At 38.9% G+C, this 23268-nt stretch overlaps 1 long non-coding RNA gene across 1 annotated transcript; it reads right to left on the bottom strand.

The window, feature by feature from the left end:
* Window positions 1–2984: 2984 nt before the first annotated feature.
* Window positions 2985–22878, bottom strand: LOC124879617. Its single transcript, XR_007041065.1, has 2 exons — window positions 22575–22878; window positions 2985–3978 (listed from the first exon to the last, which is right to left on the bottom strand). It is a non-coding gene; the product is annotated as an uncharacterized LOC124879617 (long non-coding RNA).
* Between the last annotated feature and the right edge of the window lie 390 nt (window positions 22879–23268).

Raw genomic sequence — 23268 nt, 5'->3', positions numbered from 1 at the left:
CACAAGTGATTTCTAACAGTTTATGTTATTATTTTAATTGTTACTGAAAATCAATTTAATATTTCAGGTGATATTAAGGTTAATCAGAATAAATGGTCAGTTTAATGTAATCTAACTGTATCGCTGGAGAGTGTGATTGAGAATAAATAAGCTTTTCAATATGAATTTTTAATGAAGAAATGTGCTATATGTTTTAAAAGTTTATTTATAATTCAGTTAGCATTATAATTTTTGATTCCAGGTACAATCCAGAAACAATCATGTTCAGGTAAAAAAGATGTTTGATTTAACTAGCCAATAAACAAAGAGATAGCAACTTTATGGCTAATGTATGTTGACATATTTTATATATATATATATATATATTATAAACAACAACTTTAAATTTTAAGATAGATGGGAATTATATATATTATACAGACTGGCCCGTCTGCTGCTTTGTACCTAAAAAAAATATATATCTTGCTTAATATCAGAGCAAAAATAAAGCCTTTTTTAATTTAACATTTGTCTTAATTTGAAGAAAATATTTCTATGCAAATGTCTAAAACAAGCTCTTTCAAACTTTTCACTTCTTTACTGAGATTCACTTACATTTGGAGGTGTATTCCTCGTCGGGTTTACCTGGAATCAGAAATTATAATGCTAACTGAATTATAAATAAACTTTTAAAACATATAGCTTAGTGCCGATAGTCCGGTCAGATCTCTTCGTCGCCGCGCTGTAACGTAATCGGCCTACAAATACGGCCTTCAAAGGATGCAGCCCTGAGGCTGACTTCCGGGTCAACCTCGGCGTTGGTACATTCCCTTTCCGGTTGATTTTCTGAAATGTAAATTTGTTTTCTGAAATGTAAGTGTTTTCTGAAATGTAAATTTGTTTTCTGAAATGTAAATTTGTTTTCTGAAATGTAAGTGTTTTCTGAAATGTAAATTTGTTTTCTGAATGTAAATTTGTTTTCTGAACTGTAAAAGTGTTTTCTGAAATGTAAATTTGTTTTCCAAAATGTAAATTTGTTTTCTGAAATGTAAATTTGTTTTCTGAAATGTAAATTTGTTTCGCATCTTGTTAAATTGTTTTCTGAAATGTAAATTTGTTTTCTGAAATGTAAAAGTGTTTTCTGAAATGTAAAAGTGTTTTCTGAAATGTAAAAGTGTTTTCTGAAATGTAAATTTGTTTCGCATCTTGTTAAATTGTTTTCTGAAATGTAAATTTGTTTTCTGAAATGTAAATTTGTTTTCTGAAATGTAAATTTGTTTTCTGAAATGTAAATTTGTTTTCTGAAATGTAAATTTGTTTTCTGAAATGTAAATTTGTTTCGCATCTTGTTAAATTGTTTTCTGAAATGTAAATTTGTTTTCTGAAATGTAAATTTGTTTCGCATCTTGTTAAATTGTTTTCTGAAATGTAAATTTGTTTTCTGAAATGTAAATTTGTTTCGCATCTTGTTAAATTGTTTTCTGAAATGTAAATTTGTTTTCTGAAATGTAAATTTGTTTTCTGAAATGTAAGTGTTTTCTGAAATGTAAATTTGTTTTCTGAAATGTAAGTGTTTTCTGAAATGTAAATTTGTTTTCTGAAATGTAAGTGTTTTCTGAAATGTAAATTTGTTTTCTGAAATGTAAATTTGTTTTCTGAACTGTAAAAGTGTTTTCTGAAATGTAAATTTGTTTTCCAAAATGTAAATTTGTTTTCTGAAATGTAAATTTGTTTTCTGAAATGTAAATTTGTTTCGCATCTTGTTAAATTGTTTTCTGAAATGTAAATTTGTTTTCTGAAATGTAAAAGTGTTTTCTGAAATGTAAAAGTGTTTTCTGAAATGTAAAAGTGTTTTCTGAAATGTAAATTTGTTTCGCATCTTGTTAAATTGTTTTCTGAAATGTAAATTTGTTTTCTGAAATGTAAATTTGTTTTCTGAAATGTAAATATGTTTTCTGAAATGTAAATTTGTTTTCTGAAATGTAAATTTGTTTCGCATCTTGTTAAATTGTTTTCTGAAATGTAAATTTGTTTTCTGAAATGTAAATTTGTTTCGCATCTTGTTAAATTGTTTTCTGAAATGTAAATTTGTTTTCTGAAATGTAAATTTGTTTTGGTACTTGTAAAAGTGTTTTGCACCCCACGGCCACCGTAAAGACCCTAGCCCGGGATTCAAACCCAGGACCTGATGCTGCAAGGCAGAAGGGCTACCAGCTCCCCTACTGCGCAGCCTTTGGAACTGAAACTAGAAAACTTTAAAGGTCATTTTTTAAAAGCTGCTGATGCAGGAACATATCCAACAGACATCAATGTCATTGTGTCAAAGGGTTTGGACCTTCTGTGATGATGGGGGGATAAAAGAAAGAAAAAGCTGCTGAAAAACACAAGAACCAGAGTCACTGGTTGCTGTCCATCCATTATATCTTACAGAACATTAAAGGGTTTCCAGTCACAGTTACTGAAACAAAAAACAAAAAGTGTAAAAATCAATATAATAGTTTGAACCTAAATGGCCTTAATGTTTAAACTTTCTAAAGCACTTCACTGACTCTGGAAAAGCTTTTAATGTCTTCCTTTTTCAGTCTGCATTTCACACAGGAAGATTATTGGTGGTGCACTGGCTCCAACCTCCACTTCCAGTGTTAATAATCCTTGGCTTCGGTGTGAATAACATTTACAAACGTTTAGAGGTTCACAAAACAATGTTCCCATGAATGACTATGGAATTTTAAAAAATTGTTTAAAGACAGAAGAGGTCTGCTTTGACTGGGCCCCTCTCAGACTAGCTGCTGGCTTCAGCCTCCCAGAAAAAACGATTCACACTAAATGATGAGGGCAAGCAGAGCTATTCATTACAGGTGAGACAAATTCTGAGTTGTTCCTTTAAACTTGATCTGCAGTCATTTGGTTTGAGTCATTTTCTGTGGAAGTGGAGCTGCTGGGAAACCAGGAGTAACATAAACAGATTGGTGATGTTTTGTTAACTGAGACCACCAGTTTCCATGCAGGTTTCCATAAAACCTTTATTAGTACCTAAAATGTTTTACATATTTGTTTTGATATCAGCAGAAAAATGAGCCGGCTGCATATTTTTATCACATCTTGATTTTTGGTTTATAATCCAAACAATGAAGAAATTCTTCTGAACAGCACAGAGTAACTGACATAATCGCTGGTTAGGAAACAAAGGAGTGTTATAATTCTTGGAAAACAGGAGCTGGTGCGTGTGCAGGAATCCTAATAAAACCAGTAGCAACCGCAGAGAGCAGACCAGGTAAAGCAATGAGGAGAACTAAAGAAATTAAGGAGAAGGCACACCTGCTGGGACACACGGGTGTGAGGCAAACTGCTGAGTCAAATGCATCTGAAATTCACAAGAAAACAAAAAAATAATATTTCAAATTAAACTTTAAAAGGAGGTTTCCTGAAACATCTAAAATGAATGTCTGCTATATTTCCTTTTGCTCTGTGGTTTTCCCACTTCCTGGATTGCCTTCCCTGTTTGAAGGTACTTCATGCCTGATCATTGCTCCTGTCTGTCATGAACTATCTGTGTCACGTGACGCCTCCATGTGCTCGCACACACACTCAGCAGTCACTTAGCACTCGCCTTGAGGGAAAACACTGCAGCTCTTTCTTTAAAGTTTACCCCTAAAGGTACAGCCTCTGTAAACTTTTTGTATCTTTAAAATGTAAGCTGTACAACCATTGATAACAGTTTTGATAGATTCAAAAAATCAAATAAGAAGAATGAGATGGCGAGAGGGAATCAACTTCACTCAGGTGTAAGACCTCCAGAAGGAAACCCAGATATCCCTCTACCCTGCTCCTCCTTGAGGATCCTAAGGTGCTCCCTGGTGAGAAGGGATGTGATGTCATCCTCATCAGATGAATCTCAGCTGATTCCTTCTTAGGTGGTGGAGCAGCAGCAGCTCTACTCCAAGCTCCTCCTGGATGATGGAACTTCTCTCCTGGTCTCTAAAGCAGAATCCAGCCACCCTGCAGAGGAAGCTCATATTAGCTGCTGAGATCCAGAACCTGTTGCTTTAAAGTCATGATGCATATCTCAGAACTATAGGTGAGGGTTGGAATGTAAATGGAGCAGTAGATCCAGAGCTTCACCTTTATAGCCCCAGCTCCTTCTTCACCACTAAAACCTGGAGTGATGTCCTAATTTCTGTAGATGAAGCTCTGATCAATATATCATCTCCTGCTGCATCCTGACCTCACTCAGGATCACCAGGGGTCTGGAACTGCTCCACCTCGGGCAGAAACTGACCTTCCACCTGGGAGAACATTCCACCTTTTCCAGTTTGACAACCTCAGACTTGGTTCTGCAGCAGTGATGAAACCTGATCTTTAGTTGACTAATTCTCATTTTTTGTCTCCAGTTTTTAGAATGTGAAATCAGTTTTGATTCCAGAACATTTTAAGTATTTTGCATTTCTACATTCTAGTTCCAGTTTCTTTATCCCATTATCATTTCTTTCCCTTTTCCTTCCCATGATCTAGATGTTCCTCTTATCATTTGAAATTCTCTGGATCAGCAGTTCTTCAGGCTTTCTGCAAGACTTTCTGTGTTGTTTTGACACAGAACAAACAACTAAAAAAATAACCAGTTTTAAATTGGACCTTTATGCTCGTTTTTATCAGCAGCCAGAAAAGACAAAACAGGATACCAGGCAGAAAACAGGATCTTCTAGCAGTTTTAAAGGCTGATCTTAAAGTAAAATGACAACCAGAACAAATCCTCCTTACTGTGACTCTGTGCCTTCTCTCCATGAATAATGTATGAGCCATTTGCTTTAACACCACCTGAAGGATCATGAGAGGTATATCATCAGGAGTTCAATTATGACAGAAGGCTTCACACGGAAGCTGAGAGCTGGACATCATGACAGACCCGTTACTGGATTGGAACTGTTATATAAGCAGGAACATGAGCAGCAGAGGGGAGGAGCACAGACCTCTGAATGTCATTTTACTCCAACTGTCTGCAGCATGAAAACTCAGAATATCAGAGAAACAGAGCAGAACATCAAACTTTAAACATTTCACGGAGACGTGCTGAAGATCCTCCTAGCTGCATCCATATGGTCAGAGCTGAATGTGTGAGTGATGTCAGCAGAGATAATAAATCAGCATGAAAACACTGTAACCTGACAGCATACACACAGTCACAGGCCTCAAATAAATGGCATCTGTGAACACATGCTGTGACCTTTAAGTGTTACACAATGCAACACAACACAGGGTCATGTTAAACAGCTTGGTTGTTTGATATGTTTCATTTCCTGCAGGGTGCTGCATGTCTTAGATGTTTGCCCTCTGCAGCTCATCTGGTTTAGACTACCAGAATCCAGGCTGAGGAGATCTTTTACCATGTTTATTCATATAAATTATCACAACTAGCCTCCCAATAATATAAAATATTTAAAATGCACAGTACACTAAATGTGATAGTTCATGTAATTCCCAATTCTTCAAGCAGCAGTTTAGCTGGATATCATCTGCAAAAATAAGAGAAACTATCATGCCGGGTTTTTGAACAGAAGCAAAATGCAGTCAGGAAATCTGGAGGATTGTGGTGGCGAAGATTTATTGGAAAAATACAAAAGTAAACTTAAAGAAAACCTGAAGGAACCCACACAGGAATCAGGGCCAGTGCAACCATGGGATCCAGCATGCTAGAGAAAGAAACCAGGGAGCTTAAACACTGTGGAGAGGTGATTGTTACATGGAAACCAGGTCAATATAATCAGCAGAGAGTCGGTATGAAGTGTGTGATCAGCTGTTGTTCCTTCTCTCTCAAGGAAAATTAACTCATTCTGCATTCAGTTATCTGTTGATCTCTGTGCCTTTAAATATGAAACAACGATGAATCCTGAAAACCCCAAAATGCAGCTTTAAACCAACTATAGAAGCTTTTTCAGACCAAAAAGGTCCTTTCAGTGAGAACAGCCTCAAACACAGTGAAATCAGTTTGATTAAAATAAATAGCCTTGTAATTAGGACAAAGCAACTGAAAACAGTGTGTTGGAGCAGAGACCCATTTAAAACATGAAGACCAGAACTCTCCACATTAGATCTTGGGGTAACTGCTTCTTCACAGCCTAACTTCTCAACCCGTCGTGATCCATACCTGTTTTTTATTCGTGTTTCTGTTAATTACACTCATATGTTTCCATGTAGTTCATTTCATCCTTGTTGTTTTTAAGTCCCTGCTGTCTGTCCAGTCATTGTTAGGTTCTCTGCTGCTGTCTCCCTGGCTCCTGTGTTTCCTTCGTGTCTGTAAGTTATCATCTGGGTCATTACATTATATCCTCACAATGCGTCTGCCGAGGTCCTGTTGCCGCTTTGGTCCTTCAGAAACTCAACCTGTGACACATCCTGTTGGAGAAGCTGCTGTCTGGCTCTGAGAGCACTGGCTGTCTACTGATGCACATTTCTGTCTTCATGGTTTACACCTCCAATTCATCTCCAAAGTCTGGAAGGAATTCAGCTCCAACCTTTAGCTGTGGCTTGACAGAACAGAAGAAGCAGGAACTTGAAGCTTCTGATTCTTCTTGATTGTTTTCGCTTGGTTGTGGTTTGAAAATATTCAGAAGATTTATTCAAAATCTTATAACAGATCTGATATTATTACTTAAACACGAGTTTTGCTTTAAAATATTTCATCTGATGTTATGAAGACAAAGTGTTCTGGACTTGATCTTCAGCACCTTTGGTGTTCAGGTTTTTTTTTTTTTTTTTTTCCATCTGGCATTTTATGATGTGTGCAGCAATAAAAAAGTCAAGTACAGAAAATGAAAATCATGCAGCAGACAGCTGGCAGCTTTAGTCCTGCTTTAAAACCTCCATTAGGACACTTCCAATAAAACAGAGGTTGTAGATGCTGTTGCTGCTGTTCTGAGACCAGTTCTGAGATCTGCTCCCTGCAGATGTAACTCCATCTCCTCCTTCATCTGCTAGAGATTTTGTGGTGTCACTTCAGTCGAGCTGCAGCAGCATTAACCCAGATACAGTCAGTAGGAAAAGCTCTCTTCTTATGCAACCATAACAGCATCGCCTGTGGCCTGAAGCTTCCTCTACATGCAGAGTCAGGAGAGAAGACAAGAACGAAGAGAAGAACGATCCCAGAAACACTAAAATACCTGCAGGTCCTGTAGATGCAACAGCCTGAGCGTTCTGCATCAGGCATCTGAGGTCAAACAAGCTAGCAGCCATTAACAGGTCCACTGAGAGAAGCTTAAGAGGTTTGGCCTTTAAGGAGGATTAATGTTTCCTGAGCTTTATGTAAGAGAATGGCCTGAAATTAAGCTGAACGACGTCAGAGCCATGAAATAAAGATCAAATCAGGAGTCAGACTTCATCATCCATTTTGCTTCCATCTGTTTGACTGGATAATTACACGTATTTTCACCTTTAAGCATCATTTTAGTTTATGTTGTGTCTGATCTATTAAAACATCATATGATCATCAATGTCCACCTCAGACTTTTATACAACTCAGGAAATCAAACCTTTTTTATCTTCTATTTCCCAGGTTTTTTCTTTGCAGAAATGTTGAGTTTCTGAGCAGATTCAGAGTTGTGTAACATCTTCCATCTCATTTGCTGACAGTTCACTGAGCTCAGCGGGTCAACCAGAACCTGATGTCTCAGTCCAGTCAGTGTGCAAAGATGTGTTATCCAGTTTATTTAACTGGTTTTTAGATCTGAATCTCATTTGTTCTTCTAAACGGTTCTCTCATGGTTCAAAGATCAGAATTCATTTTATTCTCAGAAACGGAACATTTGGACCTTAAGTCACAATTTCTTCTTGCCCAGTCATCATGTGTTTATGATAACTGGTAATGATTTATTTCAGAGACAATGGAGGGTTTTCCAGCATGAACAACGTGTTTACGTCATTCTGCAGCATCTCAATCAGATTAAAGTTTGGACTTTGACTAGGCTACTCCAAAACAATTTTTTTGCAGGGGTTTTTGTTTTGAGCCATTCAGGCGTGATCTTGCTGGTGTTTTTTGGATCATTGTACTGCAGCAGAACCCAAATGTGTTTGAGCTTAAGGTCACAACCTGATGGTCAGATATTCTCCTTCAGGATCTGCTGCTATGGAGCAGATTTCATTGTTCCATCAATTAGTCTGTCGTCCAGGTCCTGAAGCAGCAAAGCAGTGCCAGTCCATCACACCTCCACCACCATGTATCAGTTAAAGTCAGTTTATTTATGTAGAGTCAGTTCAAAACATATATCGTCTCATATCATCTCAAGAAATTTTACAAAAAGAAAAAAAAATCCAATTTATTTAAAGAAAATTATATTAATTTCCATACAATGATGGTGCGTCACATCCATTCCAATTAGTTCGGAAGCAATGCAGCCGATTGCATCAAGTCACCGACTTTACAATGAGGAAAACATCTTAATCCCAATTGTCAAGATTGTTTTAGGTAAATGTGAGACAGGTCTTTGTGTTCTTTTGTGTCAGCAGTGGTTCTGGCCTTGAAACTCTCCCATTGTTACGGTTTACTTGAGATATAGGACCCCAGAATGCAGACCAGAAGGCAGCATGATGGTAAGTGCAACAGATTTAATAACAAAAAACTCACTCACTACAGGAGGCAGGAACAAAACAAACGGGCAGGTAAGACAGGCATGGCATGATCAAAAAGACAAGACTTGGTTTGCGAACAAGACATGAGCATGAGAAACGTTTCTGCCAAGAACAGCTGAACAGGAGTGTATATATGGAGTGTAAACCAGGTGAAGCAAGACAGATTAACTAGGTGCAGGTGAACCGAATAAAGTTGATTAACAGAGAACACAATGTGACAGGAGCAAAACATGGCTTGAACAGAACGCAAATCCAAGGAAACAAACTAATAGAAATATAACTAGAAAAACATGAAACAAAAGCATAAACAGGAAAATAATAAACAGAAGCATGATTCAAGACTTGAGCAGTGAAAAACATAAGGAAAAAAACCCCAAACCAAAAAACCCCAAATCATAACACCCATAGAGGCCAATTTTGCCCAGTCTCTCTTTCTTATTGAAGAATCATGACCTCTGACCTTAACTGCAGGCCAGCAGACCTTAAGATGTTGATCTGGATTCTTATGTAACCTCCTGGATGAGTCGCTGATGCTCTCTTGAAGTAATTTTGTTAGGCTAGCCTCTCCTGGGTTCTCCACTGTTCCATGTTTTCTTCATATGTTGACCCAAAGCCTTAGACATGGCTTTGTGACCATTTCCAGACTGATTGACATCAGTGACTTTTGTTTCTTAGATAGGGGCATGATGGGTTGCTTTTCGAGAGCCTACTTCATGTTGTCAGACAGATTCTATTAAAAAGTTTCCTTGGCTCTACAGATCTGGAGGTAATACGGCCAGGGTGTGGCTGGTGAAACTGAATTAAAGAATCTGGTTAATCACCTCCTTTGTTCAAGCATTAAGGGGGGTAATTACTTTTCTAATAGAGACAGGCTGGTTTGGATGTTATTTTTCTCTCAGCAAAGGAAATCACAATCTGAGTTTAGTAGAAACATGAACACATCTGTGTCGCTGCAGAAACTTTGGAGACTCATGAGGAAACAAATGAGTCAGTGCAGCTCAGGTGTAACAATCAGGGGCTGAAAGCTGCAGAAATATTGACTGGAATGAACAAATGAACTGGTTTTACAAAATAAAATAAAACATAACAAGTAAACCAGAGCACAGATGGAGGTCCAAAACTAAACCAACAGCAGCAAACATAAAAACACAACAACAGAACATCAAATACCACAGAGCTCTGGTTTCTGAACGCACAAAACAAACATCAGTGGATGAAGACAGAGAGAAAATAAACATTTGCATGTAGCTTATTAACGTCACAGTGTAATGTGCGTATAGTACGGAGCTGGACTCAGGCATCTGGGACAACAGGTGAGTCATGCTAGGCTGAACATCATTGTCAGCTGTGTTGGTTAAACTCTGATTTTCAGGTTTGAAAGTTTCTGCCTTCAGACTGTCTTTCTTATCAACACAGTCTGAGCACCTAGCAACTCTGCACCTATTTGCACTAATTCAACCTTTTATTCTTCGTTTGTAACAACACTGGTTATATGCACCTTTACGTAAAATAGTTATTTTTTTTATTTCCCATGGATAAGAACCATCCACCGCTCCATTTTCTTCCCCCAGGCGGCATGTCTCTCTGATGAACATTTACCAGTCATGGTGCCCAGATTGATACCATGCATATTTGCACTAATAAAACTAATATTGGGGTAAAATAATATCTGCAGAATAAAATACTAGTGTAGACAGAAATGTGGTTTAAACCTAATAAATATGTTCCTTATTCAGTAATGGATGTTTATTATTAACTGATAAATACATGCCTTACTGACAGACTGTTTATTCAGAGGAAAACGCTGTAGGAATCGGATGTTTATTGATTTTATCTGTTACTGGAAAACTTCTGTGATGGTTTCAGAATGATTATGATCTTATATAACTATAAAACAAACATTTTACTGGCAGAGTCAAGAGAAGTGAGCTGATTGGTTTCGCAGCCCGGTAATATAACATCTCTGTCCCTGTTTGTTAAACCAGTCTGGCCTTTTATTCTTTGAATGTTGAACTTCATTCCAGAGTTTCTGTCTTTAGTTTCATGATAAACCATCATCATCAAAACCTTTCATCGAAATGGTGCAGAAACGAGCTCATTTTTGTCTTGATCCTTATTTTGTTCCTTGGGTCTTGCTTTCTTTTCCTTTTATTTCTCTGTGCTCATTATTGGTGGGTGTTTTCCCCATCAGTTCAATCTCATGTGTTTATTTATAATGGCCCTTTTTTACATATAGTATTATTTCCTCTTAGAACCCTGTTTATCTTTTCCGTTTAATTTCTAGTTTCCTCGTATCTCTGTTCAGCTCATCTGTGTTAGTTAGTCTCTCTCCTTCAGATGCTCTGCCTTCCCTCTGGGTCAAGAAGGTGTTTTGGTTACGGACAGATAAAAGAAGCAGGTGGTTCTGAATGGGGTCACTCTGCTCTCTGTTGAATACTCAAATTTCTTCTGTGGTTTCTGGCTCTGACTCACTGATTATTCTTGCAATGCTGTTTTGCATACAGTGACTGGTTCACCTGTTTTTTTGTTGGACTCTTTCCATCCGGCCTATTGTTTTAAAGAGTTTCCAGGTTCTTGGAGGAGTGAATATTATTCAAAACGTGACAGGAATGTTTGACAAACACATGTGGGATGTTGTTATGTTCTCCAGCCTCGATCTGACAGGACATTTTTACCCCAGACATCAAGGCACTCTGCTCTGGAGCAGCTGGAATGTGATTGAAAAATGCTCCCTGTGAAGAATCACATGAGGAAAGCTGTAAGTTTCACGTGCCGACTGTTTGTGGTTTCAGAGGGAAGACAGAACCAGCTGGTCAGAACCGGAACTGGTTCTGACTTAGCAGTTTGTCTCTTCATGCAGGATGTAGGCAAAACATTAGATTGCGAGATTAACAGTCATTTTATTACAAAGACCACCTTTCGGAGAAGGATGGATAGTCAGGTTGGTTTGTTTTAGACAATTTCCTGCTCCAGATTCAATAGTCATCTCAGCCTGCCACTAAGTTCTGATGGAGCCTGGTAGTGATCTGGTTTTTTAAATCAAGAGATTTACAACAGAAAAATATCTAAAACATGCAGGAGACCAGATGTACAGGACTAGAAATCTTCTGTTAGCCATTTTGTCGCTTTGGGTTTGAGCTCTCTGTTGTTTTGGGTTTATTTGGCACTGCAGTTGGTTCTTGTGTTTCTGTGTTTTTCTGTGGTCACCATATTCAGTTATTATAATGTTTACATAGTTTCTGTCATGTCTATCCAATCTCCCTCAGACTCCATGTTCTCGCCTAGCTGGTGCCTGTTAGTAATCACTCCTCTGATTTCATTCCACCCATGTATAAATACCACACAGTTTCCAAAGTTCTTTGTTAGATCCCCCTGTTCTTCTATGTGTTTCCTGTTAGTTTTGATCTAATAGCTGTAATAGAAACATTCGGTAGAGAAACAAAATACACCAGAAATACAACAGAAATCACCTGCATCATTGTTTTTAAGGTCTTTAGTGCTCCCTAATCCTGGTCATTGTGATTCACTGTTCTGCAGGATTTTCTGTTCCAACCGCTCTGACTGAAAACATCACTTTACCTCCTCTATAGGCCACTATTGTCAGCAGCCTATTAATGGGCAGAAAATCATCCAAAACCTGCAGCAGAGCAAAATGAGCTCTAGGGACCCAGACTGGAGAACAACTCATGGTTGCATTCTGCTGCTTTGCTCCCATGCTATGACATGGATACACTAATTAATGTGATACAGAACCATTAATCTGCTACCTAATGTTGTGAGTGTTTTTTAATTTGTGGATTTCCCCTCATGGTACCGACCATCTATTAAACCATGATCCAGGATCTGAATTTTCATTCTTTACTGACCTCAGAGTGACACAAAGTCTGTGTTGAGGTGATGACAGTTACTGACAGAAGCGGCACATTCTGAGATTTAGCTGCTCAGCTCTGTTAGAGGTTCAGCCTGCAGAAACAGACCCGACTGCTTCTGAGTTCTGGGCTCAGCAGGACATCTCGTTATTTTTCGGATAAAGTTGACGCTGCAGGAGCTTTTTGGGTTTGTTGATCCGCAGAGTCACGCAGCTAAAATAAGGCCTTCTTCCCACAGAGGCTGCAGCCGTAGGTTAAAGCCCATAACCCGTCCTCCTTGCTTGGAAAATATTACATAATCATCTTCTCTGATGTACCTGGGAGGTGAAAGCATGAGCTGCACACAAGATTGTTTATGCTAAGCAGAAGGATCACCTAAAGCTGAATAAACTTTTCATCATTCAGAAAGCATTACTCAAACACAGCATGTTTGAAAACTAAAACCAATTATTGTTTCACAGCGATTACACTATAAAACATCTGTTAAATCATTGTAAATTCTGTTGAAATCAGAGGCTATAACAGATTTAAAATACATTTCATATTAGGAAGTGATATTAAGCTATCAGAATCAGTCTGAAGGATTATGCTTGAACTTTCTATCAAGAGATCTCTGCCACATAAAAAGAAGAATCAGATTTCTGCATATTTTCCAGGGTTTAGGGTTTAAAATCAACACTAAAACTGAAATTTCAGATCAAGATTAGAAAAAGGTATCAGATCTGATCATTAAGCAATAATTAAATTATATCCAATTTAAGATCTACTTATGATTAATCAAGCAAAAGAAACAAAAATGCACAAGGAATATGAACAATTCATTTACACATTAATGAAAGAGTAAATTTAGGAAAGGAACATTCAAAGTATTATCCCATAAACTGGTTAAAATTGAAAACTGACCAAGGGTTTGTCTGAAGCTCAGAGAAAAGGTTTTTATAGCCTAATTTTGATTGTCAGTTTTCAGCAGCAGAACCACAACACCAGGTTGGGTAAAACACTTTACTTGGTCCAAAAACTATTTCACCATTCAAACGGAGCCCAAATTTCTGGAAAGATGGGTGGTTCTGATCTCTAGATCACGTCGAGACAGGATTGGGGAGGATTCTGCGTAGAGAGAAGGGAGGAAATAACAAGAAAGAATCCAGCAGCTTTTTTGGTTCTTAGATCCGGTCCGAGTCTTTAAACCAAGCTCTCTGAGAGTCTGACCTTCTGGTATGAGAGAAATAACAGGACTGCTTAACCAATCAGAAGCAGTCTTAGGGTAAGTGAGAGCTGTGAATTGCTAGGCAGCCAAAAAAAGTAGATTATATATTGTTCTCATGCAGAGAAAGACCTCTATAGCCAAAATAACAACTGCTTTTACATTTAAAGTGACAAAAATTCACTCCACGGAACAAAAGGTACATTCACAGTTTGACAATTTAACAATATTTAATGTTCAAATTTCCTGTTAATTACGAACACATCAGACATAACAAAACTTCTATAGACTGAATTTTTTGTCAAACAGCTAATGCTCAGATTCTCGGTTGAATTTAGGTCTGGACTTTGACTAGGTCATTCTAACCCATGAATCAGCATTGATCTAAATCACCCCATTGTATCTCTGGCTGAATGTTTAGGATGGTTGTCCTGCTGGAAGGTGAACCTCTAACAGATTTCCTTCCAGGATTGTCCTGGATTTAGCTCTATCCATCTTAGTTACATCATAGTTACATTCCTGGGTTGTTTTATTTGTTCCTGGATCCTAAACGCAGTAAAACATAAAAGTGTCCGCATCTCAGGGAGATGTGCAGCAATCCATCGTCCTCTCCTGCTGGCCTCAGGCCAACACCTGCTCCCCTCTTCTCTCCTCCAAACTCCATCATTAGTGCTCAGCTCCATGCTGATGTAATCATCCTCCTCTAAACTCTCAGCAGCTTCCTGACCATCAACCGTGACGCCACCTAATCCATCCCTGGCCGAGTTGACATGTAACTGGACATTGGGATTAAAACGCTCTGCAAGGTGATGCTGCAGTTCTCCATCTGAGTTTTATCCTAAAGCTTTGTGAGGCTGGCATCAGCACTTTACAAGCACCCAGCCACACAGCCAGTTTGCTCCCATTTCGTTAGCTTAATCCCAGAAAAATCCCAAAGACAATAGAGTTTTAAAGAAAAAAGGATTTTAGCTCCAACAAGGTGATTCCTAAAGAGCTGTTAGCAGAAAACTTAGCACACTGTAGGTTGTCGCATTAAGTAACACCCAACAAACTCATGTTGAACATATTTATCAATGCAGAGATTCAAAGTCTGTTAATCTGATTCTATGATAAATGATAAAATATGATAAAATGCTTAAAATATTAAGGAAACTTTAAATGCACGTGGATGCATGTCAGAAGTAGTTCTCTTCAAGCACTGATGTTTTGTCTGCTAAGGTTAAAACTCTCAACAGAATTTGAATCCTTTTCCCTGGTAACAATATATCAGTTTAGTCCCTGACGTCCGCTTTCATTCGGTTCTCATCATTTATCTTGGAAACTGTTTCTGCTTGTGAAAAAGTAAACAGATGTAACAGAGTGACCTCCCTGGGCCGACAACAGCTCGGTCAGCCACAGCTGGAGATTCTTTCTGGCCAAGAGACAAGGAACCTGGAGCTGAAACCTAAGCTGGTTCTGAGAAAGTAAACAGCATTTGACCCAAATGGAGCCACTCCCTGTCCTGTCCTATGATTAGGCTGTCTTCAGGCATTGCAACATGTTGGACCTTTAAGGCTTTATTTGGCAGATTCTTTGTTTTTTTCCAAACTCTCAAAACTTCCAACTTTTCCAAAGTCTGATATTTAGAAAATCCAAATCAGGTCAGTAAACTTTGGGTTCACCTTTCAAGAGAGAGAGACCAGCTGGGAAGGTTAGATCTTCATCAGAACCCAGTTCATCAATTCTTTCAGTTTCCCCTTTAAGTAGTTAGATTTCAGGTTTGTTTATGTCCTGCTAGTTAATTAATCATTACTAGTGTTATTCTCAATGTCAACTTTATTTATATAGCACATATATATATATATATATATATATATATATATATATTATTTATATAGCACAAATAATTTCATGTAAAGTTGAGATGTGAAGCTCTATTTCATTCAAAAGCCAAAGAGTAGAAATGGGTCTTGAAAAGCATGAAAAAGCTTGAGATTCTGAGCAGCTTCTAGGTGGATCAGTAAATTATTCCACAGCTTGGAAGCTTCATGAGAGGCCCAATCACCTCTGACCACCTTTTTGCATAGATGGAGTCTAATTATGAAGGTTACAGTGGAAGTGTTAATGTTGTGACTCATATGTTCATAATATATTCTTATCATTCCTTTCATGCCATTTAAGCTCCCTGGCTACCAGAATTTCCGCTTCAGGCAAACAGAGCAATCTCTACAAGATGATCAGCTGATTTCTTCTGTGGTTATCATGGTTACTGCTGCAACCATCAGAACATTTGGGGACTCAGGCCGGAGTTTTAACTAATTGAACAGAAACTGAGTATAAAAACGGCCAAAATCTAAACAAACGCTCTCACAGAGCAACAGAAAACATAGATAGCTGCTGATTGAAGCTATTTTAACAAAGCTACCAGGAAGGAAAATCGTGGGAAATGCGGTCTGGATCTGAAGATTTCCATAGAATCTGTGCAACCAGATGATAAGGATTTTTGTGTTGATAGCAACATTTTCAGTGTTTCCACAACACTTAGCAATAAGAAGAAACCAGCAATCATGGCGTAGATGAGGCAGGAACTCATACCAAAAGCACGTTTCAAGAAAAGTCCACCAGAGATTCCAGAGCAACATCTGCTGCCATCAAGACCGCATCTTTTTCAGGAACATCGAAGCATTTTTTCCCCAAGATAACTAAAAACCACATTCCAAAGCCTGACTGAGGAAGAGGAGGGTATAGCTGCCGCTACCTCCCTGCAGTCCTGATCTGACACAGTTTTCCTCCTCAGCTGTACCTCCATGCAGCTGATGAAGCCCCGTGCAGATTCTGTGAAAGCCTTTATTTTGTGATAAACAGGCGGAGGTGGGAGCATGATGCGGGACCTGCATCGATCATCCAACCTCTTCTTGTAATCCTGCTTGGTTCAGCAGCTGTTAGGTAAGATTCTGGGAGTTGTGTAACTTTCCTCACACTAACTGTTCAGTTCGTTGCGATCACTGGTCTCCGCCTCTGCACCCAAGCAAAGTAGAACTGCATGAGTGCACACACACACACATTCGTGTTTTACTATCTTTATGAGGACTTTTCGGTTACTTCCATTGACTTCCATTAATTTTCCTTGATTTTTAGTGCCTAACACTAACCCTAACACTAACCAGTTAATACCTAACCCTAACCCTAACAATAACTCAATTCATACCCTAGTCCTAAACCTAACCCCTGTCCCTAGAACGGAATTTGAAAAAGTGAGAACCAGGAAAATGTCCTCACTTTGTCAAAATGTCCTCACTTTGTCAAAATGTCCTCACTTTGTGATAAAAATACGAAAAATGGTTCTTACTCAGCAACAAGTACAAGAACACACACACACACACACACACACATTAATGGCTTAAAATAAAATAAGATGAAGGGACTCCGGGAAATGTAAATGGATGTTTTTTTTTGGTGCCCTCCATTTTTCATCAAGCTCTGTCAGTCTGTGTCGGCCGACCAAGTGCCCCACTATGCTGCGATCATGACGCTCTGCCCTCATTTCTATGCTTTCATTCATCTGCAGCCAGCCTGCACTGCCTCTCCTTACCTTCTTTAGTTCATCCTCTGAAGGGTCCCATCAAGTCCATACACCACTCATCCATTGATGCACCAACTCATTCCATGACCTTTGAGCTTGCTTTATCAAGGGTTGGTGTCAGCCTGACAAACAAAAAGGTTTCAAAGCAGGAGAAGGTTCTCCACTTGTTCTTATCTTGCTTGGATCCTTTCAGCTTGCATCTGTAGAGGGCCTGAGAGGGCTGGTCGTGTGTTTGGTGCTGAGAGCTTCAAGTGTCGTAAAACAGAGCTTGTGATTGTTTGCTGGAAAATATTCCAGTAGCTGGTGAGAACTGCCAGCACTGCTGTCTGACATGTAGGCTGAGTCAAGAAGCTCAGAAGAACACATCAGATCCCATCTCGGTTTATCCAGGAGTTCAGATTCTTTCTAAATATCTTAGGGTGAGTGTGGAGCATCTGATAACTGCTGGGTAATTTGAGCAGCTAGTTTAGCCTGAAGAAATGATTTTAGCTGCAACAAAGAGGTCTTAGCTAAAAACTTGGAATAAAGTGAAATCTGCTGAAGGAAGATGAAGGTCCAGGTTAGGTAAGCAATACCTGGCAGCAAATCAGAACTAAAGAGACCCAATAAATCAGGAGAAATCTTTCTTTTAGCTCAGTTAAAGGTTTTAGAACTTCCATGATGATGATTTCTAAAAGGATAAATGAGAACCAGAGACTCAGGCGATGGGTTACTGGTTGTTATGGGGATTCCCTCCTTTTCTGTGGAGCAGGGGGACTTTGAAAGATGGTGCTGATGGAAAACATGGCTGAGCTGTGGCGGTCCAAACAGGACTGGGTTTATCACTGCTTAAACTAGAATCCCACTACAACCTGCTAATTATTTTTTTTTTTTTGGCTAATTCTGTCTACATCATTTAATGTAGAGACACAAATAAACCCTGTTTTAAATCAACTTTTTGATGCATTTTATATAACCTTTTCCAAGCTGTTGATAGAGTAGAAAATTATCATAATTGTGACAAAAAGAGAAGAAATTATTTTGCATTGAAACCATTAATGAGTCCAAATAATTTATTTGAGGCAAAAACTGCAGAGGTTTTGAATTTCATCCTCAGGGTGAGTCTTTAAATATGATGATGATGATGTAGATAAGGGACAGGATTAAAATAGAAACCTTTATTGGAAAAGGTGTTTTGATCCCTCGTGGATTTTGTGTTCGTATTTGTTGTTCTGTGTTGCACATCATTCCCAGATGTCTGGATCAAACAAATCAAACATTTTCCTGCAGGATAAATTTGGGTTGGGATTCATTTAGTTGGTTCTGGTACTGTTTCTTACTACCTGGTATAAATAATTGTCCTTTGGTTTCATCTCGGTTCATCTTTAATTTTTTTCTTCAGTAAAACTTTTCCACCTGTGTTTGTCCACCTGTCGGGACGCACCTGAGAGTGAAATTCTGCGGAAAATTTTAAAGAAAACTGATCTGTGTTTGTAGCCCCCTGTGGTTGCTGCTTGTCCATGCCCACTGTGACTCAACACTCCACACTGACGATCACACGGTTCTTAGGATGACTAAAGCGGGCCGGCTCGTTTCTATTTCTGCAACAGAAAGCGATAAGCTCTTCCATGTCTACAGAGCATCTGTTTAAACCCTCCTCGTCCGCCAGGTGACCCTCAGTTAGAATTTGACATTTCCTGGCTGCAGGTTTTTGTCCCAAACACTCTGAATTCTGCGTACTGATGCTCTCTGTGTTTTAATTTAAAATATTTACAGGAGATGCTTCCTCTTCACAAAGACACACAGCTCTTTATTTAGCCTGACTGGCTGATAAGCCTGTTAAAGACAGCAGAAGGTGAGCTCAAGCTGTTCGCAAAGTGACCCACTGTACAGACAGAGTGATCTCAATCCCTAACCTCCGCTGAGCTGCAGGTTGTCCAACCTTCTAATCCTCACAGCTGACTTCACAAAAAGGCATGATGAACCTGCAGGAGATGCAGAATGCAGTTCAAATAGATGATATCTTTCAGTCTGCTTGAGACCATTTAAAATATCACTTTGTGCCTTAATTCTCTGGTTTCAGGTCTCATTTCACTCCCATTAGCCAGTAAATCCGAAAATATTAAACAAATTTAGAAATTGACTAAATTCATTTGGATAGTCTTGGTTTTACATGAAGAAAAAAACCCATGTATGAACTACTATGGATTTGAGCTCTTAGTAAAAACATGGGAAACATTGTGAGTTTACAGCTGGAGAAGCACAGCTTACCAACTCATAACAAAACTCTGAAAAACCACAACCAAATATCATTGATGTCAAGGTTCTCGGACAGTTTCTGCATTGACAACAGGATTGATTCTGTTTGGAAATCAGAACCGAGTCTCTGAAACACCATCAGCACAGAAAACAGTTTTTCTAAAAAGCAGAAAATAAAATCAAAGAATGAAGAAGAAACATGTTAAACTCAGAAACTCTGCAGGCTTGTCTGGACTGAGCTCATGTCTCCTGGTCTGACCAGTCAGAACCTCAGTCTGAACATTTCTAGATGTTTCTTCCTCTAGATTAAAGAGGAGAAAACTCTCCTGCTGGTTATCATCTTACAGTTCAGTGTCGATGTCTAAGACATTATGTTTTTCCCGAGCAACAAACAGGGCAGTGGATCTTAAGAATCCAGTTCTCCAGGTGATGTAAATGTGGACAGTATCTCTTTAATATCTATAGGGTCTAACATCCGGAACATGTTGATGGGTGTTGTGCCGAGGATAGCAATATGTTGAAGGTCATCAAGCTGGAACAATAAACTCTAAAAAGGCTCAGAGTTTATCTGTTCTTTCTTTCTGGGTGAAACGACTAAAGGAGCTACATCCACTAACATTTACTTTTTTTCCCATAGAAAGTACTCCTGGATCAGTGCTTCTTTGTTCTCTTTGTATCTCTGCTCTGTTCTCTCAAACCCCCAGCAGAACCAGGCTCACACTGAGGCTGGTTCTGCTGGAGGTTTCTTCCTGTTAAAAGGGAGTTCTTCCTCTCCACTGTCGCTACATGCATGCTCAGTATGAGGGATTGCTGCAAAGTCAACGCCAGTGACTGTCCACTGTCTCTACATGCTCATCCAGGAGGAGGGAATGCTGCAAGTCACTGACTGGATGCAATCTGCTGGGTTTCCTTAGATAGAAAAACGTTTTATCCAATTTTAATAAATAACTGAATCTGACTGCACTGTTCAATGATTAGGATTAATTGGAATGTATGTTCCTGACTGTTGTGAAGTGCCTTGAGACAACATGTGTTGTGAATTGGCGCTATATAAATAAAACTGAATTGAACTGAATTAAAAAGTGAAGCAAAAAACCTCCTAACTGCCCAATGTTAGGTCCAGAATCAGCTTTCATGAATCACTGAGCTGTATGAGGTTCTGTTTTGTGTTTTCAGAGAACATCTTGTTTTTCAGCAACACAGAACAGGACAGCAAGGCTTTTTAGTAAAAACTGACCAACCATTCACAAAACGATAAGTGAAACATCTCAATGCGAATGTTTCTAGTGAAATTAGCAGAAATTAACAACAAACCAGGATCATTCATACAGTTCTGGGTCAGTCAGAACCTTAGTCTGGATGTCCCATTCTGGAAGCATCTTTGCAAAGTGACATGAAGCATTATTCTGCTGGAAAGAGGCCGCTGCCATCAGAGAATACAATTTCCATGAAGGGTTATACAATGTGTTGGTAGGTTCCTCATATCAAAGGAACATCCACATGGAAAACCAGTCCCAAGCGTTACCCAATAGAACAAAGTCTAAGGAATACCGTGCCATGGTTTGTAGAGCTTTGGTTTTGTCAGTTTGAGTTCAATTTTGTGACATTTTATCTTGATTTTTGTACTTTTGTAGATGCTTCTGTTTTATGTTCTGCTCATTTATTGTTATGTGATTCCTGACTTCCTTCTGTTTCCTCATTCAGTCCTTCTGAGGACTGATCCCGTCTCTCTCAGTGGCCTTCGTTGCATCCTGCCGTTCAGCTGCTTCCTCTCTATATATCTCACCTGTTCCTTGTTTCAGTGATCACCATCCTACTTTTAATACCTCCCAGTCTGCTCAGTTTGTTGTCAACTCCTAGTTTACCCTCCTGTTACTTTTCCTCCTCAGTTCCATCTGTTTTTGTGTTTTGTTGATCTCTTCAAAACCTGTAACTTCTGGATTTTTTAAAGTTATTATTGCACTAATCTCTGGTGCCTGTAACTGGTTAGCTTCTAATGTTGCTACATTGTCCCCTGTTTCACCTGACTTCCTGTTTCATTGCTTGGGTTTTGTTTCTGTTTCGCAGACCATATATGTTTTGTTCTTTTTTAGTTGTTTCAATTAGAGATTCTTCTCATAACTCATCATGTAACGTACTCCCCAGCTAAGAGACCAAGCTGGTCCATTTCTGTGGGAGCTTTGTGTGGAGAACATGAGTCAGCATGGACATACTGCAGAGCCTCAAACACAATGAGCTGGGCTGTTTTGTCTTTTCTAACACCTTTATGTCAGAACCAGCAGGAACTTTTTTAGTACTTTGTGCTACAGTAACAAGTAATGTATCTGTTTTTCCATGTATTAAATGGAAATAAACAGTATTTCACTTGTTCAGAGGAGGCCAGTGGAGCAGTGTGTTCCTTTATACATAGGAGATATAATACCAACTGTTGACAACCAAGTAGTTGGAGGACATCCCTGAGAAATCAGTGTGACCTCTTGGTCAGTAAACTCTGTCCATCAGCTGTGTCCTCTCATCTCCATGGTAACAGGTATAGTAACATGTTGCTCCCTTGTCAGGCTTCAGCATGGATGTGGATCCACCACAGATCTATGATAGACTCAGTATCTGTAGCTGACACATACACCATCCAGCATCTCTTCCTTTTGGTCAGAAATACATGGACTGGCCTTCTAAACCCATGGCCCAGTCTCTGGTTCTCTCGTCTTGGACCACCTTGGTAGCTCCTTGCCTCTGCAGATCGGAACACCCCACAGAGCCTCAGCTGGCCCAGTTGGCCAGAAGATTGGAAGACTTAAACAGATATTTTTCCGTTTGATCTTTAACCTCTGAAGGTTTACCTTCAGCCTGAAAAATATGTCCTACTGACAGTTCAGATTACATTATGGTGATCAATGCTTTCTAAGACCACCGGTGGAGGGTTCCTGTTGTATCTATAATCTACATTCGGTGTTGTATTTATCATGCAGATATGATGGTAACTCCAGAAGCAAACCAATCACACCAAGCTTCAGATGGATACATGTTAATGATTAAAAGTTAACAGGTTATTAGGAACAACAAACATTCAGCAGAACAAGCAGCACTGAAGACATCAACCTACTGCTCTCTGGCTCTGTCACTTCCTCTGCTCTCTGATGGAAATCACGTGAAAATCTGCACACTCTTACATGTTCCAGTAACTCAGCTGGGATTTAAACACACTGTCTCTGCAGCACGACCGCTCTGTTTGTTTCCTTTGCAACATCTGATCACTGAGGAGATCTATTTGCTGGGAAGGTTGGTGAGATGACCAGGAGGAGGCGTTCAAATGAATTCCCCATTTCCAAACTTTCTGTGACCTCATGTGGTTTGGCAGTCAAATGGTGTTGGTCAGCTGGCGATAGGAGGAGCTTTGCTTGTTGTGCATCTGGAGGTCCAAAGCAGGGCTTCAAATTCTGGATCAGAAAAGGTAAAAGGTGGTGCATGGTTGAGGATGCGGATCATTCGGCAGCACCAACCTTTACAATAAAAAAAGCAGTTTTGCCTTCAGTCTGCAACGCTAATTTGATTTGGCTATGAAGTATCTTTGAATTTGAATTTGAATTGAATTTGAATAACTAATAATAAATGCCAAAGGATATTCTGCATTTACACAATAAACACAAACTTATCTCCAAATACAATAATTTATTAACAGAATAAATCAACGCCCAGTTAAAATACTTAATTTAGCAACTATTTAACTAGGCTTCTAACGTTCAACTAAACTACTGAGTACAAATTAGAAGAATAAGGAAAACAAATTAAATACGGAA

This window comes from Girardinichthys multiradiatus, chromosome 13 (assembly GCF_021462225.1).
Source record: "Girardinichthys multiradiatus isolate DD_20200921_A chromosome 13, DD_fGirMul_XY1, whole genome shotgun sequence".
In the NCBI taxonomy this organism is placed as follows: Eukaryota; Metazoa; Chordata; class Actinopteri; order Cyprinodontiformes; family Goodeidae; genus Girardinichthys; species Girardinichthys multiradiatus.
The sequence above is the reverse complement of the archived record's forward strand: the minus strand, read 5'-3'. Positions and strand labels throughout refer to the sequence as shown.